Source organism: Hibiscus syriacus, unplaced genomic scaffold (genome assembly GCF_006381635.1).
Source record: "Hibiscus syriacus cultivar Baekdansim isolate YM2019G1 unplaced genomic scaffold, ASM638163v2 tig00110321_pilon, whole genome shotgun sequence".
NCBI classification, from domain to species: Eukaryota; Viridiplantae; Streptophyta; class Magnoliopsida; order Malvales; family Malvaceae; genus Hibiscus; species Hibiscus syriacus.
Window position 1 is genome coordinate 241422 of NW_024062680.1, and position 24132 is coordinate 265553.

At 37.0% G+C, this 24132-nt stretch overlaps 2 pseudogenes; both read left to right on the forward strand.

Moving 5' to 3' along the window:
- The first annotated feature begins 409 nt into the window (after positions 1-409).
- Positions 410-2668, forward strand: LOC120117577 (annotated as a pseudogene).
- A 1152-nt stretch (positions 2669-3820) lies between these two features.
- On the forward strand, positions 3821-23866 carry LOC120117578 (annotated as a pseudogene).
- Positions 23867-24132: the final 266 nt, after the last annotated feature.

Here is a 24132-nt window from a genome sequence, read left to right on the forward strand (position 1 = left end):
TGCCACGTATTATGTAAATTTTCTGCTAAATTTGCCGCATTGTTGCTTTTTTTCCCTAAAAAAAACTGTATTTTCTTATTTATATATAATCATTAAAGTACAAAAAAATACTATTTTAGAAAATACACAATTGTTAAAAGAATGGTATTTTCGTCAGTAAAATTATTTGAGTGAAAAGAATTAAAAAAATTATTCTAATAAAATTACCTAAAAAGTACTGTCCACTTTTTATACTTGAAAATTCTAATATTCTTAAAATTCAACAATTTTTAATACACTATTATTTAGAGAGAAAAAATATGAAAAGCCAAGCAGACTGGCCCAATGTGAAAAGGCTTGAATCCAACTGAGCCTTAAGCCTTCGTTTTACTGTTTTAAAACGACAATCTCAGTCTCTTCTGAAGTCATCCCCATTTTTCTTGAAGTTGTTTAGATCTCCGCACGCGACGTGGAGAACCCAAAAAGGGTAACTAGGGTTTGATTGAAATTGGGAAAATGGCAATGAGAAAAGTTTATACGAGATAAAAGGGATGAAACTGAAGGAAGTTCCGAGCTATGTCAAGCCGATGCTATCTGTTGGTTACGTGAAGAAAGCTGTTCAGAGGGGCTTGGACAATTACCAAGCCAAATACATCGAGACAGACTCCATCGAACCTCTTTACCATGTCTGCTTCGGTGGGATGATATTTTCTTACCTTGTCGCTCTTCCAAACGAGCGTCGTCATCTCGAGCACAAGCAGCACGCCGAGCAACATGGCCATCACTGATCCCATCTAGGTACTCCTTATCTCTTTTTTGTTTTTTTTAATTCTTGGGAGGTTCATTAGTCTGGATAGTCTTTTAGAATGAGAATTCATTTAGCCTTGTTGAAATGCGGGTATATTTGATTTTGGATTCTTTATTTCCATGAGTGCTGATGTAATCGAGCTTTTGGACTGGTCTTTTATGAATATATGATATCTACTTATCCCATTGGCAGAAAGGCTAAGCAAATGTTGTTTAGTAGACAATTTATATGTTTCATAAACTATATAAGACTTAGTTGGAATTCGCAACATCCTTATTTCCTATGCTGACCAGATAAGTTTCTTAACAATGATAGAGGGAAATATCATGGCTGATATGAGAAGATGACATTTAATACATTTCTTGGAATTTAAATTGCAGTGCGAAGCTTCTATGTTCCACACATTTGTAGTGTTTGCAATGCAATCACATTTATTTGACAAATTCGGTCATAAGGGCCATGTTCAAGTTCGAGTGATAAATATTTGTGTTATAGGTTCTTTTTTCCCTGCTTTTTTTCTTTCGGGGCAATGGGCAATGACAAGGGTGGTGATAGAAAACTTATTTGAAGCCGTGTGTGAAATTGGTAGCGTAGGAGATGAATTCCATCTCTAGAAGATGATTATTCCCTCATGTGTATGTCTAACGTCTATGCCTAAAAATATGGGAAGTTGGTTTATTAAATGGTGTTATGCTGTTCTCATTTGCCATTTTCATAAAATAAAATAAACTGATTGGTGTGCTGGTGTTATTATATAACCATAATGCCATTCAACTTTGTCTCCATACCAAAACCATAAATTTTCTCCGTTACTCGATGAAGTTATGTCTTTTTTAATTTGTTTATCACACGCATATATATATTTGATAAATGGGTTTGGTAATTGACTTGTTTCTTAGTTGTCCTATTTTACACTTAGCTTTATTATCTTCATGTAGTATAATAAAGGTTTTATTCATGATTTAGCTCTCGCATTATCCCTTTTCCCACTTTGGTACATAAACCTTTTTGGTTCGTTTTGATACTTAAACTATGCTTCCGTCCAGGGATGAACCTATGCTTCACCGAGGGGGCGCACTGCCTCCACCCCCCCCATTTTTTATTATTAAAAAAATCGGAAAATATTAAATTAGGACTCCAAAATTTAGTTTATTTTGATTTCCCCCCTCATTTTTTATGGTTAATCATATTTTGCCCCTCTTAAGTTGGAATCCTAGCTCCGTCCCTTCTTGCGTCCCAGCTTACCCTAATATTAATATCGTTAAAAAAGTAGCAATGCTAGCCAATAACAATACGTCTCACATTTGTTTTATCCTTGCATTGGATGACTTCATTTTCCAGGTCTCATGTTCTTATTGGTTGGTTGTCAGCTTTTTTTAGTGTTGTTAACCTTTTGAGGTAAACTGGGATGGAATGATAGTTTAATAGCAAAGCTAACAAAAAAAAAAGAAGTTTGGGTACTAAAGTCAGAGAATGGGTATAGCTTGGGGGCTAAATTGTGTATTAAGACTATAACAAGTACCTACTGTTGTGAAACATAACCATGCTTAATATCTGAATACTTATATTAAATTTATTCTGGCATATGTTACAAATATTAATGATTTCACAATCTATTTTTTGCAGCTTAATGATGGTACGGGTTCTGTTGTGTCCATCTTGTGTTGATACTGCGACAATTGGATTTGCTTGATGCTTTTGGTTGTAATTTCCGAGTACTATAGCAGGAAGATGCTGTCTTAATCAATGCAAAAATAAAGATACATTTTTCCTTTTATATGAGTGAAAGAACTACCATGGAAACACAATTTAATGTTTGGTATGGTATGCGTTGCTGCTTTCTGTTGATTTGATTAAAAGTGTTCGTTTCTTTTTTATTTTGCTTGATGGTTAATGTCGATGTAGATAGTTGAGAATCAATCTTACTATGGTTACAACATTTCTCTTTTACTTGATAATGAAGCTGAGTGTGTCACTCGACAGCATTTCCGGTTTGCAGAGTAATTCCAAACGAATGCACTTTCCAACCGAATCTTCCTCTGCTTATGACGTCAAGACCACTGGTTTATGACATGCTCCGCTTTGCTCTAAGTTATTCAACCAGATTTTTTTGAGTCGCCGAATCTTAAGTCCAACACCCGTGCAATCGCTGGTACTCTTAACAGCTTAATTGCAACATCTCTTCTCCATTGTAACTTCATTCACCACCAGCCTTTACAAAATCTCGTATATAATTCTTCAATCCTTCGGCAGGATGCTCGATATCCATCAAAGCTTGGGCTTAAGATTGAGTTTTGACTCAGGAGGATTTTAGAACCTGTCATGCACAATATTAAATATTAGTACTTATTTATAATAAATTTATTACATATGGTTAATTTAATTTTCTATAGATATTTAACAACACTAGAAATAAAACATTATTCATTTGATTTACAAGTAGAATAACTACGACCTTCTAATAAACCGACCATAAAGGTTCGTTCCGAATCGGTTTTAGAAAGAGGAAAAATTGATGTTATTGTGGAGTTAGCTGACCTTCTGAAAATCGATTTGAAATTGAACCGAAATATTAAAGTTAATCAAAATAAACTTTAGTAGTTTGGATTATTCGTCTTTGACTTTTTTTAAATGCTTTTTATATATCTAATACTTTAAAATTATTATTAATTCTATATATAAATTTTATTTGTAATACAATAAAATATAAAGTAAATAATAATCCATTGAATGATTTCAATGATTATTGTGTTCTCTTAAGATCTTGGATTTGAATTTTTATGTTTATGGAGTGTATTTTTTTATAATTATTTTAAAATTTTAATTATTATTTTAGACTTAAAATTTTAATGGCTTGTAATTTAGTGAGTAAATGTACTTTTACCCAAATAAAGATTTAATTTTAAATTGATAAGAAATAAAATTGCATTGAATGCAAATAATTGTTAGTTTTTAGTTTGTGAACCGAAAAACAAATTGGTTTGGAGGCCCTAGCCGTAAATTCTCAATTTGAACAGAGTACCAAACTCATAATTTGTCCTTTGTTTTTAAAACGGTGGCGTGGCTCGATGCTTCTTTGTCCTTCCTTTGCAAGCTATTGAAGCAAACGCAAGTGCAGCAGTGGTTTCAAATTTCCGAAGTAGAAAGCGCTCTCTATTTCATCATCTAACTGCAGAAGAAAATCCCAAAAGAAAAAAATGACAGAGGAAGTTAAGTTGAGTGTGGTCGTGAGCCTGTTCACATGGATCCAGAGGAGCCGACCATCAGCGAAGAAGCGGTACAAGTTTCGAAAATTCCTCGACACCTTTTGCAAGCCTTCCGATTACTTCAGCGCCATGAGGCTTATTCTTCCCTCTCTCGACCGTGAGCGTGGCACTTACGGCCTCAAGGAGTCTGTGCTCGCAGTCTGCCTTATCGACTCTCTCGGCATGTCCAGGGACTCTCCCGACGCTCTGCGTCTTATCAATTGGCGCAAGGGTGGCGCCAACACCGGTGCCAATGCTGGAAACTTCGCACTTGTTGCCGCTGAGGTTTTGCAGCGTAGGCAAGGCACGGCTTCCGGGGGACTCACCATCAAGGAATTGAATGACTTGCTTGATCGGTTAGCTTCTGCTGAAAACAGGTATTTCATTTCTCGTTATGTAACCTAAACATAAAGATATATATTGTAATTCAATTATTGCCTCTCATTCGCTTCTTATTTGTACTTTATTCCAAAGCTACTTGGAGAAGTTCACATGTAACGCATATTCGATCATGATTGTTTCATATGAATGTAAGAAGAAAAGGAAAGAAATTAAGAAATTTAAAAAATATCATATACTTCATAATGGAGTGTTTCCTCTCTTTTATTGAAAAGTTTACTTTGGTAATCAAACACAGACTAAAAATTCGAAACTTATGTTTGTTACTCGTGACATTGGTTCATGTGATGTAATATTCAACTGTTTCGATTCCTGGACGATTTGTCCTAAACTGGTTTCTCTTTGAAATCGAATGAGATTTTGACCTTCTGCTGCTGACTCAAAAAGCAAGTAGAAAAGGTAATAACTAAATCGACCCAAAATGTTGTTGCATTACATTAATATTCTACGTCTTTGACATCAGGGCTGAGAAGACTGCGGTTCTTTCTACTTTGATTAATAAGACAAATGCACAGGAAATGAAGTGGGTTATCATGATTATTCTAAAAGGTATTATCTATAAGCATCTCAACTCATTAAGTTTTTTTGTCCACGGTGAAAGCTTTGATCCCTAGCTTGCTTTTCCTGCAGATCTCAAGTTGGGAATTAGTGAGAAGAGCATATTTCAAGAATTTCATCCAGATGCCGAAGACTTGTTCAATGTCACCTGTGACCTAAAATTGGTTTGTGAAAAGTTAAGGGACCGTAGTCAACGTCATAAGCGTCAGGTGTGTTATATATGTTGATACTACTAGCAGAATCTCTTTTAACTACTTCTGTTGGGTCAAGTCTCTAAATACTTTGCTGGTAGTCTTTAGTGTTCTAAAAAGCTTTCATATCAGTTCAGGGACTTGCTGTTCTAGTCTGCTCTGTAATGAGTATACAAGTTGCAGGGAATTATATTAACATATAACACTAGCAAATTTTTTGTTTAGGCATCTCTTATCTAGTGTGTTGGGACCAAAGACAGTGAATGTCTGTAGTGAATTAGTGATGGCTGAGCACCCTTTGCATTTATGCTTTTACTTCTCTTTTTGACGATTTCATCTTATCATTTCTTTTTAATATCTTTGTTAAGATTTTGTGTTTTGAAATTTTAAATCTGTCATTGCAAGGTAATTTATATTGAATAGGTTACTCCTCTCTTTCTCTCTTTCCCTTCCTTGGAAAACATACTCCTGCTTCCTCTACCTTCTGTCGTTCAGTGATAACATTCAATTTTAAGAAAGGGGTAAAGCCCAAAATTACCTCTAAGCTTTTCTGAAAATGACTACTAAGCCCCGAAGCGTTAGTTATGTATGTTTTAGTTAAACTTTAACATTCTATTAGCGTTCATTTTGGTTAAATAATAGGAGCAAGTCATGAGTGCGATTGGTAGAGAGAGAGAGAGAGTTTCTTTGGGAAAGGCCATTGCCTCCGATGAAGAATGGACTGTGTTCATTAACAATCTTAGTATGAGGATCTCAAGGCGTGTGCTAAGGGATTTCTTTAGTCCTTATGGTCAGATTATGAGGATCTTCATTCCAAGTTTTTTAGAGAAGTCAAATTATAAGTCCTCTACTTTTGCTTTTGTTTAGTTCGCTGATGAGGAAAGTAGGAGGAAAGCAGTCCAGTTTGTCAATGGGAAGTGGTTTGATGGGAGGAGAATCTTTGTAGGGGTAGCTAAGTACCAGAAGGCAAGGAGGAGGGAGGCTGCTGTTGGGAAAAGGTCGTTAGGGAGTAAGTCTGGAAAGTTCGAGACTTTATTTTCTGGGAGGAAGGCTCAGTCGTTGAAAAGCTTCAGGGATGATAGATCGTACAAGGAGGCTGTGCAGTCTGATGTCATTTTGAGAAGAGCTCAAGTCTCGGGGTCAAACCTGGAGAGTATCAAAAGGAAAGAAAGTGGAGTGAGGCATGGTTGGGAGATGTATATTCCGAAAGATAATGCGGAATGGGTTAAACGCTCATTATCTGGATAATGAAATATGATTTTAGTTTGAGTCGTTAACGGATGCTTTGAAGAGTGAGGGTTTGGAGGTCCAAGTGTCAGTTGGGGTTATGCTTGGAAGGCTTGCATTATCACGTTTAAGTCGGTTGATGAATTCTCATTTGTATGGGAGAACAAGAAGGATGAGCTTTCTTTGTATTTCGACTGGTTGGCTCTAGTTTTGAATGAGAAGGGAGTTCACTGGCGCTGTGTCAGATAGATTTATGTGGTCTGCCTCTTCTGTGCTGGAATGAGGCTTTTTTGGAAAAACTTGCTGGGACTTGGGGAAGGTTTATAAGTTTGAAGGAAGAATCAAAGAACAGATCTGATCTTTCGTCGGCAAAAGTTTTGCTTAGGGTGGAGAGTCCTTTTGATTTCCCAGAATCGACTACTGTAAGATCTTATGGTAGATCGTATTTAATCAAGATCGTCATGGGGTCTGTGGTGTTTTATTCTGAGGAACTGGGGAAGAGGAAGGAGGGTTTAAACTACTCCGAGGCGGAGGATGTCCGTGTTCCTAAGCTGGTAGCAGCCAAAAAATGACTTAGCTGAGAATTCTAGGAATAAAGTCTTTTCCTGGTTGAATAATGGTCAGAATTGTGGTGATATTGGAGTTAGTGGGAGACAGGCCTCCTCGAGTAAATCAAAAGTAGAAACATCACATGGTGGGCTGTTAGGTTTTTTAGTGAATAGGACTTCTCTAGTGGGTAATCACGTGGATCTGGGTCTGGGAGAATTTAATTTTCCAGTTGATAATGCCCAGCAGGAGGACGTCGAGTCTTTGGCCTTTTTGAAGGATTTACGTTCTCTTGGGCCGGCGTATAATAATAATAGGATTGGTTTTACCATGGGCAAGTAATTTCTTCTTCGGATAGTGCAAAAGCCCCTGGCCCGGATGGTTTTACCATGGGTTCTATAAGAAATATTGGGAAAATCTAAAGGAGAAGATCATGGAGTTTTTCTCTGATTTCTATCAAGGTAAGCCATGGGAGCATGGAGTCAATCATGCGTTTATAACCTTGATTCCTAAGAAAGGTACTCCCGAGAGCATTGAAGATTATAGACCCATTAGTCTTGTGGGCAGCTTGTATAAAATCCTCTCAAAAGTTCTATCAAAAAGACTTATTTCTTGTGTCAAGGATATCATTAGTCCGTCTCAGTCGCTTTTATTCCGGGTAGACAATTGTTGGACTGTGCATTTTTAGCAAATGAAGGAATTGATTATTGGAGGAAGCAAGGACTTAAAGGGGTTGTTCTTAAAGTGGATTTCAGTAGAGCATACGATACATAGAATGGCAGATTCTTCAAAGGCTAATGAAGGAGATGGGTTTTGGAGAGAGGTGGTGTTCTTGGATCTCACAATGTATCTCCACAGCTTCTATTTCAGTTCTAGTGAATGAGTCTCCTACTAAGGAGTTTTCTATTGCTAAAGGCTTGAGGCAAGGTTGTAGCCTTTCTCTCTTTTGTTCAATTTGGTCGGGGAATTACTTCATAGGATGTTGACTAAAGCAGTGGATTTGGGTCTATTCGAAGGTTTCTCTTTTGGTAAAAATCAAAATCCATTCTCTTTGTCCCATCTTCAGTTTGCAGATGACTTAATTATATTTTGCCGAGCATCAATTACGTAGATTAAGAATTTTAGAAGAATTTTGAGGATTTTCAGCTTAATGACGGGGCTCCATTTAAACTTAGCCAAAAGTAAACTTTACGGAATTAATGTGGAGAGTGTCATCCTTGAAGATTGGGCTAAGGAGATTGGTTGTTCTATTGGTTCATTTCCCACGGAATACTTAGGCCTTCCTTTGGGGGCGAGAACGAATTCAGAGAAGTTGTAGGATCCGGTTCTTGTCAACTTTAATAAGAAATTGGCGGGTTGGAAAGTTGCTTCTTTATCTATGACTGGTAGATTGGTGTTAATAAAGTCGGTGTTGGTAGATTGACGGGGCGGTGAATAGTGTGGGGACGGTGTCTGGTATTGGGGGAATTCTAAGGGACTGGAATCGGGTTGTATTGTCTTCATTTTCAGTAAATGTAGGTCCTAATACTCCTATCCTAGCAGAATTGAAGGCTATCAAGAAAGACATTGACATCTTTGTTTCATCTGTATGGGCTTCGAAAGGTAGGCTCATTATTGAAAGTGATTCAAAGACAACAATGGATTGGATTAAAGATCAGAGTTCAGTCCCTATTTACCTGTCTAATTTTGTGAAGGAGATTGCGTCTGCTGTTTCTTTAAATCAGTTCATTATCAGGTGGATTCCTAGGTGTTGTAATTGTGAGGCGGACAAGCTAGCTAAGGAGGGAATTGGTTGATTGTATTGCTTTTAGTTGGTTTGTATGTCTTTGAGGGGAGGTCATACAAGAGTGTATCAAGTCTTATGTATTTTTGTAGGAGTGTTTTTAAATTTTATGTAATTGTATTATCATTAATAAAATGATGTACTCTTTTCCTCCTTCCACTAGAGGGTTCTTGCCTTAGGGCAGTGGACTTCTTAGAGGGAGGTTTTTAACGAGGCATCCTATTCCTATAAAAAAAATAATAGGATTGGGGATCATCACAATACCAGTTTAGCTTCTCCTTGCAAGTGGTTGAGGACGCCTCTAGGCAAGGAGTTTTAACTTAAGGGAGGAGGAGGTTTCCAGTCAAGGAGAACAGGATGTCCATCTGGTTATTGAGCAGTCTGGCGGGCAGGGAACTAGCATTGGGGATTGTGTGTCTGTGGATCAACCGGTAATCAGAGATGGAGCCAGTGTAGGAGCATGTATGGATGGTTCTAACTTAGCTATGGAGAACTTTGTGGCTTCTCCAGCTATTCCTGCTCAGGCTCTTTGTCCTGTTATCGCAAATAACCAGAGAAGGTTTAGAGTTGCACTTCTCATTCGGGAAGTGTGTGCTTGGATGATGAAGTTGCGATAAACTTTTATGATAGAGTTTATAGAAGGGTGATTAGTAGTATGGTCAGGGAATCATTGGAGCATGTCAGAGACAGATCACAGTCTTCTCTGGAACTTGTTGAAGCGAGGATGGAAGCTGCTGCTACTAGGGAGGTTTGTGACATGCTGGGAATTTCCTTTAAAGGGGGGCAACAGTCCTTTGAAGATGAAATTTTCAAGATGCAGTTGAAGGGGTCTCGGAATGATTCTTGATCGTTTCTTTTGGATTGTTGGTGGTGGTGTTGATATCTTAATCAAATGTCAAAACTAAAAATCATTACATGGAATGTTAGGGGGCTTGGGAAAAGAGAAAAAATCAGAGCTATGGCATGACTGGTTACCAGAGAAAAGCCGTCCATTTTGCTTTTGCAGGAAACTAAACTTAATGTCTATCGTAGTGGTTTGAGGAGGAAGTTAGGTGCTAATTTGCTGAGAGGAAGTAGCACGATTCCTGCTGATGGTTCTGCAGGCGGTTTGTGGAATGAGGATTTATTCGAGGTTATTACAGAGCATAAGCAGAGCAGATTTATGGCATTATCAGGGAAGTTCAAGTTGAGGAACTTTGAATGTGTTATTATTAATGTGTATAGTCCATCAATTGAGGCTGATAAGGAGTTCTTCAGGGAGTTTTGAGGCTTTATGCAAAGTTTGAGTCTCCCTGTTTGTATTGGGGGGATTTTAATGCTTATTTGGTTCCCGAGGAGAAATGTGGATTTGCACAGAATTAGCATTCAATGGAGTTGTTCAGGTCGTTTGTACAAAACTGTAACCTGATGGACTTACCGGTAGGTGGGGGGAGATTCACTTGGTGCAATAACAGAGAGGTTTAAACTTGGGTAAGGCTGGACAGATTTCTGTTAAGTGGCTTTTTTCTAAATCAGTTCCCTGATGTAATCCAAAGTTTGTTACCTAAATCACTCTCGGACCACAATCTAGTGGTATTAGTGGATGCTTGCAAGAATTGGGGTCCTAAGCCTTTTCGTTTTTTCAATTACTTGCTTGAGGAAGAGGGGTTTACTAGGGTGGTTGAAAATTCTTTCTTAAATTTGAGGTTGGATAATAGTTGTAAGGGGTTGTTCTCTCTTCTTAAAGGAACTAAGCTTGCTATTAGGAATTGGTCAGGTTCTAATCATAGGGGGATTTCAGAGGATATTTTAGTTTTGGAATCTAGAATTAACAGCATCGAGCTAAGTTTACAGAATGGAGGGATTTCTAGTCAAGAAAGGGAGGAGCTTTGTGCTTCGAGAAAGGAGTTGTGGCACTTGCATAGGAAGGAGGAGAGTATTTGGTGACAGAAATCAAGAGTGAAGTGGAATATTGAGGGAGATTGAAACACCAAATTTTTTCATTCATGTGCATTGAATAGAAATAAAATCAATCAAATTTCAGCTTTGAAGGTGGCTGGTGATGTTATTACAGGCCCGGTGCAGTTGCGAGGCTGCATTTCAAAATATTTCAAGGCTTTATTACAATGACAAAACAGCTCTTGAGGTGGAAGAAATAAATCTTAATTTTACTAAGTTGAATCTTGTTCAAAAAAAGGTTCTTGTGGATAATTTCTCTGAGCAGGAAGTGTGGGAGGCAGTTTTTTCACTCGGATAGTTCCAAAGCATCGGGTCCTGATGGGTTCACGATGTGGTTTTTTAAGAAATTCTGGCCAAATTTGAAGGATAATATCATGAATTCGTTGAGGATTTTCACAATGGCAGGAATTGGGAGCATGGGGTCAATCATGCTTTTTTAACTTTGATCCCTAAGACTCGTAATCTAGAAGGTAATGAAGATTACAGACCAATAAGCCTAGTTGGCAGCCAGGATAAAATTATTTCCAAAGTCTTATCCAGAAGGCTTGTATCAGTTATCAAAGACATTGTAAGTCCATCACAGTTCGCATTTATTCATGGAAGACAGCTGATTGAATGTGTGTTTGTTGCTAATGAAGCTATTGATTTTTGGAGGAAAGGGGTTGTTTTCAAGGTTGATTTTCGTAGAGCTTATGATTCGGTGGAATGGTCGATTTTATTGAGGTTATTGAAAGTTATGGGATTTGGTGATAAGTGATTTCATGGATCGAACGCTGCATCTCATCTGCTTCTATCTCGGTTCTTCTTAATGGCTCTCCTACTGAAGAATTTAAGATGGGTAAAGGGTTAAGACAGGGCTGCAGTTTGTCTCCCTTGTTGTTCAATATATTAGGGGAATTACTGAATTTAATGTTGGTTAAGGCTGCAAATTGTGGGTTGTTCGAAGGGTTTAGCATTGGTGGGGTTGATAATACCTTCCGTTTGACTCATTTGCAATTCGTATGACTTAATTCTGTTTTGCAGGGATTCTCCTATGTTGAACATTAGGAGAGTGCTGAGGATTTTCAGTCTAATGTCAGGGCTGAACATTAATCTTTCCAATAGCAAGTTGTATGGTGTTAATTTGGGAGTTGATACGTTAAAGGAGTGGGCCTCTGATGCAGGCTGTGGGGTGGGTGTTTTTCCTATGACATACCTTGGATTATCGATTGGTTCAAGCAAAAATTCAGACATGTTGTGGGAACCAGTAATCCAGAATTTTATTTCTAAGTTAGCAGGTTGGAAAGCTGCAACACTTTCGATGGCTGGAAGACTGGTCTTGGTGAAGGCAGTTTGTCCTCGCTGCCGATTTTCTTCCTATCTCTTTTCAGAATTCCTCCTAAGGTTAATCAAAAGATGAACTCTTTAATGGCTAAATTTTGTGGGGGGAAGGTCCAGGAAAGCGACGAATTCATTGGGTTAATGGGGCTTGGTGTGTCACCCTATTGAGGAAGGTGGTTTGGGTGTTTTAGACTTGAGTTTGATCAATAGAGTGCTACTCGGGAAATGGGTTTGGAAATTTGCAAACGAGAAAGATTCTCAATGGAAGAATATGATTTGTTGTAAACATAATATAAGTAATTTAACTCTTTCAATAAGCAAGGCAGTTACTCATCAAGACTTGTGGATATGGAGAGGTATAATGAATAACTACGAGAAAAAGGACATAATTGGAGAGTGCTTGAGGTCAAATTCGAAGTTGCAAGTGGGAATGGTAGGTCAATTGCATTTTGGAATGATGTTTGGGTAAATAACTCAACTCTAAAAGTTCAATTCCCAAGGATTTTTGCTCGTTCTACTAATAAATGGGGTAAGGTTGTTGATTTTGGTAGTTATGAAAACAGTGGTTGGGTTTGGAATATTCATTTAAGGAGGAACTTATGCGATTGGGAACTGGACCAGGGATTTCGTTAATGTCTTTGATTGATAATATTGACTTGATTGAGTCAGCTGATGACTTTCTGGCCTGGTCAGGGAAAGGAGATGGTATGATTTCGTTAAATCTTGCAGAATTGGAGGGGATTTTCATTGGAATAAATGGGTGTGGTCAGGATTAGCCCCTCCAAGAGTTCAAACATTTTTATGGTAGTTATCTCATCATAAAGTGCTGTTAGAGTGGAGCTGAAGAAAAGAGGGTTCCCCTGGATAATGTTCATTGACCTTTATGTTCTAAGGAGGAAGAAACAATTCAACATCTTTTCATTTCTTGTCCAGTGCAGTGGAATTGTGGAATGGATTTTTAAGGTTATGGGATTTATCATCAGTTTTGCCAAAGATCCCCTATCTTTACTGTGTTCTTGGTCTTATCTATTGGACTCGTCTTCTATTTGGAAGTTTATACCGGGGTTGTTTTGTGGTCTATATGGAAAGCTAGGAACTCAGTGGTGTTCGAAAACTGGAAACTTGATTGTGCTTTACTGTTTTTCATTTCCAGATTTAGGCTAGCCAAATGGTTTCTAGCTAAATTCCTCAAGTTAATATTCTGGCTGACTTATTGGTAGGGGATCCATCGCTAGCAGACAAAAGTACCATTAATCCGACTAAGAAGAAGAAGGATATGTGCTGGTTGCCTCCTCCACCAGATTTTTTTAAATTCAACGTGGATGGGGCAGTAAGGGCTGATGGCTTAAAAGGGGGAATTGGAGGAATTATGAAAGATTCGAATGGATCTATCCTGATCACTTTTTCTTCTGCCGTGGGACCAGGTCCTCCATTTTTTGTTGAGTTGAAAGCAATGAAAGAAGGAATTGATTTATTTCTTTCTTCTCAATGGGCGGTGAAAGGTAGACTCGTTCTAGAGAGTGATTGCTTAACGGCAGTGGAGTGGATTTTGAGGCCTTTTTCTGCCCTTGAGTTTCTCAGTTTGATGGTAGGAGAAATTGGAGCCTTAGTTACTGCCAAGGACATTATTGTTAGATGATTCCCAGAGTTGTAATTTGGAGGCAGATAAGTTAGCTAAGGAAGAGATAGGCTGATGGTTTACTGATTCTGTCGTTATGTTCTGTTTTTCTAGGAGGGTTAGAGTGCATGTGTATCTTATGTATTTCAGGGTTAGAATGTAATGTGGTTCTTTTGTAATTCAGGTTTATTAATAAATTGAGGTACTCTTTTCCTCCTTTAATTAGTTGCCTCTTGATAGGAGCCAACTATAAGGGAGGTTTTTAATGAGACCTCCTATTCCTATCAAAAAAAATTTTGGTTAAATAATAACAAAATGTTTTTTTCTAAGTGACTAAATTTTGCAGGACATTGAAGTTGGAAAAGCTGTACGGCCACAACTAGCTATGAGAGTTCGCGATCCAGCTGCTGCATGGAAAAAGGTTTGGTTTAGCATAGTTAGCTCAAGGAACTACAGTTGATCTTATCCCCAAGTAGTCAGGAATGGAGGAGTGGCATCCATTTGATTTTATTCATAAGGACATCATAATACAAACTTTCCAGTTATTGTTGTTACTTTTAATAGTTCCTATATTCTCTTCACTAATTCTCTTTTGTTACTTTCCGTTTTACCTTTCTATATATTTTCTTAGTGAATTTGTTTTTGATAGAAATATTTTCTTAGTGAATAATCTGTAATTCTTTTCCCTTTTCATAGCTTCATGGTAAGGAAGTTGTTGTTGAGTGTAAATTTGATGGTGATCGCATCCAAATCCACAAAAATGGAACAGATATACGTTACTACTCCAGGTGAGCATATATATTTTATCTTGTGAAACTGTATTTCCCCCCGTCTCCTTTTGGTGTATCAAGGTTAGTGCAACTGAAGTAAAGAATAGCTTTTTTGATGGTTAAACCTCCCCACAACAATAAGGATTTTTTATTCAGATATGTTCTTCCTTAAACTATCAAAACTTGAACAAAAAGGGAGGAAAAGGAGAATCTTTGTTCATATGGCACTTCCCTATAAAGAAAAAGGATTGTTTAGTTGTTCTTTGTGATGCTAAGCACTTGCATGTAGTAAATGTGATGCGTTTTGTTGGCTCTATCTTCACAGGAATTTTCTTGATCATTCTGAATATGGCCACGGGATGTCAAATGTTATTGCACAAAATATTTTGGTTGATAGGTGAGATTTTCTAGTTTTGGTTCACCCAAACTTGTATTATTTTTAAATAATTTTAGTCTTTTGACTTGTATTCTGTTTTTTCTTTCCGACACTCTCCTTTCTGGCTTCCCTCTTCACACTTCTGGGGCTATAGATATTTACATACGTTTTTATTTTTGTTTTTTTCCCATTGCTTCTCTTCTTGAATGTTGATGTATATCCATTACTTGAAAATAGTGGGAAAAGGGTCTTCTGGACTATGTATATTTTGTTTTTTAAGTATAATACTTTTCTAGCCAATACATATATCTATAAAATTTAGTCGCATTGACAAATCCATAAACCGTTACTATTGACAAACTGTGACAAAGCTTTTTATTTACATGCAAAGAATCTCTTAAGGTTTAAATTCACACACTAGAGGAGGCTTCCAATGATGCACTTACAAACGTTTCATAGATATACAACGGGATATGGTCTAGATGACTAGTGGTTCCTATTATATGTGTTTGTTCCATTGCTACTTATTTTTCCTTTTAATGTTGTGTAGGTGTATACTTGATGGAGAAATGCTAGTTTGGGATTCCATTTCAAATCGGTTTGCTGAGTTCGGGTCAAATCAGGAAATAGGTTCTTATATTTTTATTTTCTTCTAATTACTACTTGTGTATCTTGCATAATAATTATTAACCAATGGTTTATTTTAATTCTGTTTACAGCCAAGGCAGCAAAAGACGGCCTTGATAGTGACAGACAGGTTTTGTACTGTGCAGAACTTGTTTTTCTTATCACTAATCACAATTTTGGGATTCTTTTCTTGAAGTTTGATGTATTTTCGGTTTTCCTTTCTCTTTGGTGCAGTTATGCTGTATCCTTTATACCTAACCTGAAGCAAGTTGCAGATCTTGCTTTCAAACATGTTGATATTGTTGATGGCCTGAAATAAATTTACCCACTTCTTGTAACATGTGAGCTTCTCAATTACCCTTGACTATGGGCTAGATGTTGCATTTGATGTTCTTTATGTTGGAGATACTAGTGTTATTCACCAAAATTTGAAGGAACGGCATGAACTTCTTAAAAAAGTTGTGAAGCCTTTGAAGGGTCGTTTAGAGATTTTAGTGCCTAATGAGGGTCTCAACTCATATTGTCCTCCTGGTAAAGAATTCTAATATTACAGTTTCTTTCCTGGTTATTTTTAATATTTTGTTGTTTATTATTTGAACACAACATTTTCTTGGGAAAATAATTGAAGATCAGGTCTAAGCACAGTTTATAACTTTATATAATTAGCAAGGATGTCTCCTTGTTATGTTTTAAGTCCATAACCACTATGGTTGATATGAATTAATTAATATTTGTTATTAGCAAAGGATGGAGTGCAGTTTAGTCACATAGTTAACAAATGCAAATGGAATTAGAATTTGGTGATTAATGATTCACTTGGTTCTGTCGCAATTTCTTAAGAAGAAGCTTCAAACTTCAGTTTCCATCTATTAGTCTTAATCCGATGGCTTGTTGAGTGTCTTAGCCTACTGCAATTATCGGCCTCTGTTACGCTCTTAACATTCTCGACGTACTAGTGGGTGAATGTTGTATAACTTAGGGGGGTTTTCCCATGATTATGTGTTGCATAAATATACAATCAGTCCAGTGAATTTGTGAATAGGATGCATATTTTCTACTTATGAGAAGAGCGGAAATGATTTCTACACTGATCTTGCAGGGGAACCTTGTTGGTCATCTCTTGCTCATAGTGTGAATGATGTTGAGAGATTTTTCAAGGAAACAATTGAAAATAGGTCTGTGTAATATATATAATATATATAAAGTTGGATGACTTTTCCTCAGTATATGCAATATGTATTAGTTTGAAAATTTTCTTTTGTTTGGTTATTTATCTGTTCAAACAAAATTGTTATCTCACTACTTATATTGAAAATGGTTATTTGGTTCCATGCGATGAAATAACTGTAAAAACAATTTATACTGGGCAACAACCATGTGTTTTGTTGGTAGTGTGCTGGCCCTTGGTTTCACTTACCAAGGAATCAAACCCCCTGACAACCTTATCTTCCCCGCCCCCTCTCTATATGTATATATATATAAAGAAATCAATTTATGTTGATATGATAGCTTCTGTGATTGCTTATTGTCCCTTGCCAAAATCTGAACTTTTTTTTTTGAATGATCCAAAATCTGAACTTATTTTGAAAGGTGTGGGCTTATTATGACTTTAAATAAATAGTAGCTTAGTTTTTTTCCTATAGTTATCGATATGCATTTGGTTTATTCTTTGCTCTTACTGACTCCATCGATATCTCCTCCATCTATTTTATTGTTTTTTAAATTCTGACATGTTGTAATATTTATCATCTTAGGGATGAAGGAATTGTAATAAAAGACCTTAGTTCCAAGTGGGAACCAAGTGATAGAAGTGGGAAGTGGTTGAAGTTGAAGCCTGATTACATTCGAGCTGGTTCTGACTTGGATGTTCTAGTTATTGGTCTGAAATATTTATCTTTTATTTTTTTATTTCCTTTCTTTCCATGTAATGTTTGTTTCCCGATGTCAAATTTGCATTTTCTTGTACAAGTTTCAAGATGATTATTTTTGTTTTCAGGAGGTATTATGGCTCAGGACGTCGTGGTGGAGAGGTTAGTTTTTTTTTTTTTTTTTGAAAGGTAAAATTTTTTATTGATAACAAAGAAAACTTGCATTGTTAGAGGCCTCAATAAAAAACCTCCCTAAGCCTAAGTGGAGGAAAAAGAGTGCACCCTAGACAATGAACACAGCAACCAACCACCGAACAAAAACTAAGAGCCACCTCAACTTAGAACCAGGAAAAACAAGAATGGACAATAGAGAACAACAGTGGCCATCCTGCAATGAAAATACCAGCCAGCTAAATCTCATCACTAGATAGTAAGCCCCAAAACCTGCATATAGAAACTGCAAGCCCATACCCTCTGCACCCCAAACACCCAAAAGAATCATACTACCTAACCAACCACCTGTTTGGCTAGAAAATCGGCTGGTGAGTTATACCTTCTTGGGTCAAAATTAAGAATGACCTTATCTTGCAGAACAGTAGACGCAATGGGGAGAAGCAAAGAGTCAAAATATTACGTAGCCAGTAAACCACCACCTCACAATCCGACTCAACTACCAGCCCAAAGTTATTGAACCACTCAGTCTTTAAATAGTTTGATAGCGTAGTCAATTGCCAGAGCCTCTGCCTGAAGCGAGGACCCAGCCCCTATATGAACCGAGAAAGACAGCATTTTTGTATTCCTTTTACTTGTTTGTTCTCCTTTTTTGTTCTTTCCTTGTTAACATTCTTATTTATATTTAATTTTTGCAGGTAGCTCAATTCTTAGTAGGCCTGGCTGATCGTCAGGACCCCAATGCTTATCCTAGACGGTAATATTTAGCAACTCTCTTATCTCTCTCTAAGCTCGAAGTGTTCACCTATGCTGATATTAGTGAAATATTTCTTTTACTTTCTTTCTATGTAACTTTGAGTTTGCATGTGAGTGGTATGGGTACGTTCATTCTTTCCAAGTTTTTCAATGTATTTGGAAAATCCTTGGAGGTCATAACTGTGTATATTCATGTCTTGGTACGTGTTGGACATGATACAAAAGCAGTTGTAGCTACATAGCTGTCTTGCATATAGTCATAGAAGCCTTTAGGATTACATATACTTTTATATAATATCAATATGGATGGTCTGCTGATCCTTGGTCCATACAAATTTCAGCTCTGTTATCTATATGAGCCTATGCCCGTTCTTAAGTTTGAGACCTGGAAATCTTGAGCAGTATTGTCCCTTGGGAGACTACAGATTGTATTTTTTGTTATTCTCATTGTTTATTCTATTTATGACCTCTCTCTCAGCCCCTTTGATCCTTTATAGAAAAATAGTGGATCTCAAATGCACAGAGGGCCAATATTTAGCCTTTTATCACTTCAGGTTTATACCTTTATGAGGTGGACAGTGCTGCATGGGCATGAGGCACTGGGCTGGCAACTTGTTGAGTTGCATGGAATCTCACTTATTTGGACTAATTCATATACCTTGATAGTTTTACTCCTCAGAAAACAAACATGACTTTAATTAAGTTTTTTAATGTTTGAACTCATTTCACTAAGTGGGCTCAAATAGCTGATATTATGCATGAATAAGCTTAGCGCAATCATTGATGTCCCTAAGACAACACCCTGACAGTTAAAACTTGGGTCTCAAGTTCTTTAAATAGGTACGATCTGCCAGCTACCTGATCAGAGATCCTTTTCTTGTAGATTTATATCCTTCTGCAGAGTTGGTACTGGGCTGACTGATGATGAATTGGAGACTGTTGCAAAGAAATTGAAGCCTTATTTTAGGTACATATCTGGTAAAAGATGCTAGGAAGTGGTGGTACCTTCAAGGTTTCTGTGGTCTGCTTTGAGTAGCCATTGAAATGAACGAAATAGATTTTGCAGTGAACGTAGCTTCCTTTCAGTTATTATGGCCTAAGGAAATAAAATCAACCTTCTTAATTATGTTTCACTATTTAATTTTATTTTTTAAAAGCTTGATGTGACTTTGATCATCATTATCCAGTTGGTTAAACTCAAGATTATCAACATGCAAATGCACATCAACTACATTGTTCTTGGACCAAACAAACAAAGATGAATTATTTAGCGTGATGCAGTCGGGGGGAAATCCTTGATTGCTAATTACTTGGGCTAGGTGGTTCCTCTTTCAATAGAAGAGACTTTTTTTATATGATTTACTTTGCTGTTATGTTGTGTCAGGAAATTGAATACCCGAAGAAGATGCAACCAAGCTTTTATCAAGTTACAAATCATTCGAAAGAGAGGCCTGATGTTTGGATTGAAAGCCCAGAGAAGTTAGCTTTTAATTTTTTTGCTCTCTTATGACGGGAAAGTTTTATTTTTTTTGGAGCACGACTTTTAATTTTTGTTTTTATGTCCAATTTCTTTTTACAGATCAATCATTCTTTCTATCACCAGTGATATCAGGACTATACAGTCTGAGGTGTGTATTATAGCCCTTGTTACATAATATATATTTTGGTCAGACAAAAGTAATACTGCTACTCTAGTATTGGGGTCATCCATTGCCCTTGTTTTATTTAATTGTTTACTCCAATTTTCTTCATTTTTGCTTATTATGTTTTTCTTTGATTTCTTTTTCTCCAGGTATTTGCTGCACCATACAGCCTGAGATTTCCACGTATTGATAGAGTGAGATATGACAAGCCTTGGCATGAGTGCCTTGACGTGCAGTGTAAGGGAGATATGAACTATTTTGCACCAAGTAATCAATTTCTACTTTTGGGGCTACTTATTTTCATCTTTCAATTATGTGGTTTTTCAGCATTTGTAGAACTGGTGCATTCAAGTAATGGTACCACTCAGAAAGAAACGGAACAGGAAAACCAGCATGATAGTAAAACAAAGCACAAGGAACGCACTAGGAAGGCAGAGAAAAAGAATGTCTCCATTGTCCCTTCTCATTTTATTCGGACTGACACGTCCCACGTGAAGGGAGAATCCTTAATATTTTAAATCTTATGTTTTGTATCCTTCAATGAGATTTGCTTAGTTAGCTGTTTTATTTTTCTTCTATATTTTATGTGTGAATCTGCAGGCGTGCCTTCCCCCCTCTCCTTCACTGTATTTACTAGTGGAAGTTTAACTACAATATCTTTCCTCCCCACCCACTTCCCCGACTTTTCAAGATTCTGCTGCAGACTGCAGAATCTACTTTTAGTTTCAACTTTCCTTGACATGAATAGACTTTGTTAATGTGCCACCAACACATTCTCTTGATTCACTTCACAAAATGATTGTGGAGCATGGGGGAAAGTTCTCAATGAATATGAATAATTCAGTTACCCATTGTGTTGCATCTGAAAACAAAGGTCCTCTCTCCCTCCCTCTCTGTCTCTCTCTCCCTCGCTCGCTCTCACCATGCACACACACATCACCATCCCTTCCAATGCTCAACCATGTCCGCGTGTGTGTTTGGAAACACACTAGCGACATGAATGTGGGCATTGATTCTTCTAGCACCAGCAGTTATCATTGCTGAATAATAGGGTTAACAAGAAAACCTGTCAGGGATCAAGTATCAGGCTGCAAAGCAGCATGGGGAAATTATTCATTACTCTTGGGTCTTGGATTGTTGCTCTCAGAAGAAGCTCATACCTTTGCAGCCAAAGTAAGGCTTGGATTCATCAGATCAGAGCCCTCCTTCCTTTTCTCTTGCGCTTTCCTCTATTCAGCTGATAATACCTTTTACAACATGTTTTCTTTTAAAGGTACTTTCTTTTTCTTTCTGAATCATCAAGGATGAAATTACAAGAAGTTGATGAATACTCTGACCCTTACTATTGGGACCTTGATCTTGCAGATCTCAAACAGGTAAATTAATATTCAAGTATCTCGGTCTCATTTAAATGTATTTGGATATTGCTACACTACCATTATGCATGGCAATGATGGACACAGAAGAAATTAAGAAATTAATTTATAATAATAACCACTGATGTTGCTTCCAAATGGTTGAACAGTATATTTGGTGAACTTACGATATCTTTATGTTTTCCAGCTCTTAAACAATATCCAAAGGTCTGAGAACTCCAAGACAATTGACTATTACAGGGGGAAGTACTGTCCAAATGATAAATGGTCTCTGTTTCATAGCTGCTCTGTTTACTTCTACTGTTCACATCAGTCTTTGTAAGATATATTGCCAATCATGACTCTACATTTATCTTGCTTATCTATCTTTATTGAGTGAATAACTTCTGGTACATTTCTTAGTTTGCTACATAGTTGTCTATTTTCTTTCTCATAGCTTGTAGCTTTTATCTAGGAAAGATGATTGGCAAGTCTTGTTGAAACTAGCAATGAGGAGATTAAAGCATGAGTTTTAATGGGCGGTGGCAAAATAAGTGAGAATCTCAACCACGCTACCCATGTTGTAGTCCTCTCTATACCAGGACTGGACGTGGACTTCGATTCTATTATTAAGAGGTAATACACGGCTAATACAATTTTTCTGTGATGATAGTCATTTGTTGTGCTAAGGTTCTTTCGAATAGTCTATGGATCTAGGTTACAATCTATGTTCCAACTCTGTCAGAGAAAACAAAATATTGCAACATGTGAAATTGAAGCGCGATTCATTTATTTGGTTGTCCCCCCTCCTCCTTTTTGGTGACATTAGCAAGAGTCATTTGTCTTACTATGTGGCATTATATCAATGAAAAATGAATTTACAGTAAATGATATTCAAGTACTCATTCCACATTGTGATTAGTGAAATGTTTATGTAGACAATTTTTTTTAAAGAAAAACACAATACTTTGTTACTTGGGCTTGTAATTGGACCCAATTTAATTTGTTTTTGTTGGATTCTTTTTAGGTTTATGAAATTCATTAAAACATGGTTTTTGTAAAACAGTTGAGATAAAATATTATATTTTATTATTTGACATATTCTCGAATATTAAAACTTGCTATTGGATTTGGCAATTGAAATTCCATATTAAGTCTTACTGATTTTTCTTTGATATTTTTTATATTTGTCTATGGTTGTCACCACGAGGAAGGTGTACTTGGATAACATAGGGTAAAAAATGGTTAATTGAGATATCCCATTTTGGCTTAGAATGGCCAAATCTCTTTTTGTTTGCCTATTTTACAGAGCTTGTCTAAAGTTCTTCATCTAAATCCAGGGTTGGGTGTTTTGACTTTGTTCTTTCTGTAGTTGTTCTTTTGAAGTTAAAAATTTCTATGGAAAAAGGGGCTTCATGTTTTGGGATCTCGGTGGTTGGAAAATTGCGTAGAGCAGCGACAGAAGTTGCAAGAAGACCAATATAGCTTGAAACAATGTGTTGTTGAAGAAACAAACTTCTTTGAACGGTTTGTGCAAATACACTTTAAGTTCTGTTGCCATTATGTACTTAAATACACTACTTCCTCATGATAAACTAACTCATGATTGTTGAAATTTTTACCCAACTTAGTTAGCACATATCTGTACCTGTATCAGTGATCTTTGTTCAAGGCCCTGCTCCCTTTTTTGTCCTCCTACTTGGATGTCGTAAATGATAATTGCTTTATGTTATCATTTTGTGCAGCAAATTGGACCAATATCCGAGAGAGACCATGCCAGATGTGAGCAGCGTCCAGAACCAGGTTATATCTGCTTCTCATGAAAGTAAAACAGAACAGATAGCAGCCAAAGATCTCCTGGAAAAATCAATTTCATTGGTTATGCCTGATTATGGGAAAAGGGTGAGAAGACCTGCTAGCAAGAACACAAAGAAAGGGAAAGCTGTTGTAACCCGAGCTCCGAGAGTACCAAGACGTCGTGGAAAGATGTCTGTTAAGATTAATGAAGACAGGTCTGAGGAAAGTGGTTCTGATGACAAAACAAAAAAGGAGATAGAGAAGGATGAAGAGAATACTGAACACAATGGAATGGCTGGCAGGGAAGATTTCGAGTTTCATCAAAATCAAGTAGCAGAAGAAAACGCAGGTATAAAGTGGCCTGATAAAGTTTCTGATACTGTGATGTCTGAAACAAATAACGATCATGCAAGCATAAAATGGCCTGATAAAGTTTCTGATACTGTGATGTATGAAACAAATAAAAACCAAGGCAGCAAGAGTGTTGAGAAGTTCGACTATGTGGAACTGGATGAAGGGAATAGCTGCCGTGAGACTTCAAAGTCGGAAAAGCTAGTAATGTCTGATCCAGTTCAAGCCATGTTACTGGACATGATCCCAAGCCTTGGAATAAAGCATGTTGAAACTACACATTCCGTTGTCGGAACGAGAGACCACGTGTGGATAACAATGCTAAGATTCCTGTTGTGGAGGATGAGAGGGTAGATGATGACATTATTGCACCGCCACCAAAGAAGAAGAAAGTGAGTTACAAGGATGTTGCCGGAGAATTACTCAAGGATTGGTAAAACGTTGTATTTTGCATGGCTTTTGTACATTATTGTCTATGCATTACATAAATCCCGAGAACATACAACCTAGCAGTTGTGTTTGTTCCAACCTTTTGTACGTTTGTTTCTTTGCACTCCCAGTGAGACGCAATTAACTTAGTTTTTTCATTATTTACAGCTTAAACATCCTCTTACGATCAAATCATATTATCCCTGCATCAATTATATACGATTTAATAAACAAATTATATATGATTATACTTTTCTTTCAACCATTTACATTTTAATTCATATTTAATTTTTCAAAAGAAAAGTATTACAATATCAAGTCACCTTTCTTAAATAAATGCCTAATCTTATTAAATTTTAGTCAGATAAATGTTTAGT